The sequence below is a fragment of the Gavialis gangeticus genome, unplaced genomic scaffold (genome assembly GCF_001723915.1).
Source record: "Gavialis gangeticus isolate Ggan-Ray unplaced genomic scaffold, GavGan_comp1, whole genome shotgun sequence".
In the NCBI taxonomy this organism is placed as follows: Eukaryota; Metazoa; Chordata; order Crocodylia; family Gavialidae; genus Gavialis; species Gavialis gangeticus.
In genome coordinates, this window is record NW_017729022.1 from 55656644 (window position 1) to 55661405 (window position 4762).

The window sequence follows — 4762 nt, forward strand, 5'->3', positions numbered from 1 at the left end:
CATGCAACAAATTGAAGTAAGATAGCATATAGCAAATATAGCATATCAAGTTCCATGTAAGTACTATACTTCCAAAAAACCAAAGAGAGTGGAATCAAAGCTTGATATAAGGTATAAGACCAAAAATGCAGTAAGAATCCCACTGCCTATATCCTTATTCCAACTACAAGTAGGTGGAAGAAAAACAAAGTGAAGATGTTGATTTGGTTGCTTCTGATTTCTTTTCAGCAGATACGAGTTCTGAGTAATATGACAGTTTATGATGTTATTTATAAAAATAGTCCAAGCTAATTACATTTCCATATGCAGACCAAAAAAAGAAAAACCACCAACTGCAGCAGCAAACTTTCAACAAAGCTGCAAAAACTAAATGAAATTGAAGAAGAGGAAAACCTGTACCTGCAAAACTGTAAAAATAGTTTTTCAGGTAAGTGTATATCTATGTGTGTGTGTGTGTGTACATACATACACACATAAATGTTGTGATTTAGCTGTTACATTTTTCCTCCTCTTAAATTTAACATACATCTTGCGACTTTGGTTTAAGTTTGTTGGCAGGGAGGAGGGTTGCTTTCTATCATAAAGAAATACAGTAAGTTTGGACTATTTTTATAAATAACAACACAAACTGTCATGTTACTCAGACTTACAGATACTGTTTTTCAGGTGCAGGTTTTCCTTCTCTTACATTTCTGCCTAATAGATTTAGAGTATCATTTACCAAATTATTGAGGGTGAAAGGGAGGGAAGGTTGTTTAGTTCAGACTTTTTTGCTTTATTTATGTATTTATGCTTTTCAGATATAGCATCTTATTCAAGTGTGGTCCTTTGCTTTTGACTGAATTTACAGTTATTGAGGTAGAAGTTGAAATGTTGTGGCCTAATTCATGTATTTGTGGCTCAGCCTAAATTTTAACCCCTAATTATTAGCCCAAATCATTAGCAAATCAGTACTGTAATCCATAAACCACACTTCTTGCTGACAAAGATTACTTGTGTTGTGGCAGTTAGTTGCACTGTACTGCATCAGACCTAAAGTGCTGAACATATGATAAAGGTGCAGGGGGCACATAAAGAAAATAAAAGAGAAAGGAAACTGGTTGAGATTTTGAAAGTGCTTCATTCTTTGTATCCAGAAAATTTAATTAAATTTTTCTTTGTTTGCACCCAGTGTATTAAATAGTCTTGTCTTTCATTCTTTCTGGTTATCTCATCTGAAGCAAGTAAATTGTCAAATCTGATTTTTGTTGCCACTAACCTCAGTTCTTTGACCCTTACAGTTTCATAAGACCATATTACTTGACATGGGATAAGTACCATTGATTTTATTCTTTATTTAAATGCAGCATACAGTTATACATTTTAGATTGCAAAATTACATGTATAAATGCAAACAGAATCAGATTGATTTCATACTCTAGTATGGGAGAGCATCTTCAAAATGCTGATTATCCAGAAGCCGCTTATTCTGATATCCTGAAATCTGTTGTTACATTATCATCAGTTGTCATTGCTACTGCATGTTCTCAGGCAATGGTGAAAATCCTCCCATATTACAGTAAGAGAAATACTTACCTACCAGAAATAGAAGCTACTGATGCAAAAGACAATTAAACATTGTGACCAGAGTCTCTGTTACATCCAGCTTCTGCTGGGTACAGCAAATAAGGAGATCCTTAAGGGAGCTGATGATGGCATGCTGAATCTTTGCCCTACTGTACCCTGAACAGTGAAAAAAGAGCAGAGGTATTTAAAGATGAGAAGCTTGAAACTAAAACCTTTCACTGCTATAGGAAGGACTGTGAACAAACACAGCTGAGGTTTGTTTTAAACTATGCTTTATCAGAAATTTCTCCTTTAATAGTCCAAACCTCTTATAATCAAACTCTTACAGTTCAGAGTACTCAAGTTCAATAGGCATTAAAATAACATCTTGGCTATTATAAATTATTATTGTATTTTTTATTTTTATTTTAATGATAATTTCCATTCATGCAGAATCAGCATCTGAATACATACTTTGCAGATTTGCCACCCAAAATTGTTTTTACAGTTGGAGTTTTTAGTCTGTTACATTTTCTTGCCCTTAACAATAAACTTGTGCTATTAAAATATAGAGAGTCAGATTAAGAAAAACTGGCATAGCTTGGTATAAATCACACTTGCTTGAGCAAACTAATCTCCCTTCTCTAGAAGTGGGATTCACCAGCAGATGGCAGACAGAATTGTTACCATTGTCCTGCTTGCTGCTTTCTACTGGGGAGTGGAAGCACTCTCCTGCTACAACTTCATAGATTTCTCCAGTGTAAGTCATGGAGGAAAAGGGCTGCATCAGCTATGCTCTTTTCCATCTACTAAAACCTATTTGTTGAGATGTGCTGGCTCTTTGTATGCCCACCCCCAGCATAAGCAAAGTTGTAGGTGCTTTACAGGTGCATCTACAAGTCCCCTTACATTGCTGTATGACATGCTATGGTGACATAGAGATCATGTGAGTCTACATGTGACAGACAGCTACTTTGCCGTAGCAGCATGCTCCCCTATTTTAGCATTCTGCTACGGCAAAGTAGCAGCTAAAACTAACCAGGCACAGTGCATATGGTGCAGTACAGGCAGTTACTGCACTGTGCTTTAGTACTTCCAAAAGGTAACAACATCGCCATAGGGTGACGTGTAGGCACGTCTTATTTTGCTTACTCTTGCATTCTGACAAGACTTTTTAACAGTGGGGATTTGTCCAGACTTATACTGGCTTATCTCAGCCTGGATTGTGAAGTGGACCTGACCCTAATTCTGTATTTTATGTGGTTTATGTTGTTTGGTTTGAAACATATTTATAAATCAAAAATATTGCTGTTGTACTGCTTGAAACATACTTGTAAGAACTAGAAGAACTCTGCATGTTAGCACGATTGGTCTTTTTAGTTAGTACAACAGTAAACTGTAGAAATTAGCTTGATAGGGAATAATGATGAAGCCTATCACAGAAGATGCTTCAGAAATAATCAGTATGAACCAGCAAAAAGATATTTTGCCTTAACATAGTGCTCGTGATTTTTTAAGCAATTTAAATGGTGATACAAAAAATCTGTAACCAATATCTATTCGCAAAACATAGGATGAACTTATCTAAGATGAATAAAGTTATTTTCACAATTGCCCTCAAAATGCCCATCAGAAAAGATAAAGATTCATAAGATTTCTAAAGGAAATTAGATTAAATTGAACAGTTAGCAAAACTTCTCCATAAAGGAATGGGTTTAACTGCCAGTCCTGTTGTTTTTAGAAGAAGAGTAGTAGAGCATAGTATTTTTTTTCTTTAAAAAAGTTTATTTTAAGAATGCTGAGGCTTCAGAGTCAATTGCTACAAAAGCTAGGAAAAGCCAGAATTAAGGTTGCCCATGCATCCTTTATTTGGCATCCTTTTGTATGTGCATTTTGATGTCAGAAATACTGTACCCAAAACTCCACAAAGTCTGCCAGGAGACATTGCTGTTCCTATTGATTTTATAGGGAAGGTACTTTGATACTATGGTGGTAGAAAACAGAATGAAAGTCAAAGCAAGGTACAGTCTTCACTTATTTGATCACATACTTGTTTTCTCACAAGGTGCATCTACACAAGAGGGTTTACTCAAGATTAGAGCAAATTACTTCATAGTAAGCATTACCATCTACATGTGCAGATGTTTACTGCACAGTAATATGCTCTAATCACAAGTAAATACAAGTAGCAAATTTTCTCAGGAGTAATTACTGCACAGTACAGTACGTGTAGATGGCTGACCAGGAGCAAATGTGCTCCTAGTCAGCCAGGCAGCAGGGGGCAGAGGATTGCTCCTTGCCCCTGGGAGCTACCTGCTGCCAGGCAGGCTCTGCCACTGGAACCCCAGCAGGAACAATGTCCCCCTGCCCCAACAGCAAGGAACTCCCAGGCCCCGCTTTGCGATCTCACGGAGCAGGGTCTGGGTATATTCTTATCTCCCAGCTCCATGATCATGGAGCTGAGGCTGGGAACAATCATCTCCAGCCCCTGCTCTTCAGTCATGGAGAGGGGGTTGGGAGCTCCCTGCTGCTGGGGCAGGGAGACATTGTCTCCACCCCGGCTCTGGTGGTGGAGCCTGCCCTGGCAGCAGGCAGCTTCTGGGGGCAGGGACCAATTTCTCAGCCCTTGCCAGGAGACAGCTGTGCTCCCTGGGCTAGCTACCAGGGGGAGCCTAGAGCTCCCCCTGGCTGCTCCAAGGGGCTGGTGCAGGGCCATTGGAGGCAGGAGCAGACTTGCTGCCATGAGCAGCAAATCTGCTCCTGCTTCCCCATACGTGTAAAATTCTGCCCAGGGTGGATTTACTTCAGAATAAATTACTCTAGAGTAAAACAACCTTGGAGCATTTGCACGTGTAGATGTGTGCACAGAGACCCTGCCTCATTCAGTGCATGAAGTGAACAGCATTTAGTGAATGAACCACACCTGTGTGGAGGATTCCTTCCTTATTTGTTACAAATGCTAGAAGGTGTGCCGAAAATGTGACAAGGAACTGTAGTTTCGTATGGTTGTGGCAGTTGAACATCATCCCAAAATATGTTATTTTGAGCATATATATATATATATTGACAACATTTTATAGAAGCAAAATATTAGCTGCCACGGTTCCCCTGTTTTACCTGTGGCAGTTTAGGGTATGTCTTGTATTGTGTTCACAGTTGACAGTAGTTTTACCAAGAATTTAGATTATGGATTTGTATAGGATGGTTTGGATAGAGA

The 4762-nt window shown here is 38.8% G+C and overlaps 1 protein-coding gene across 9 annotated transcripts in view; it reads left to right on the forward strand.

Annotated features, from left to right (window-relative positions):
• Positions 1 to 4762, forward strand: part of ANKS1B (ankyrin repeat and sterile alpha motif domain containing 1B) — a 1095863-nt gene that overhangs the window by 911879 nt on the left and 179222 nt on the right. The window lies entirely within an intron of this gene.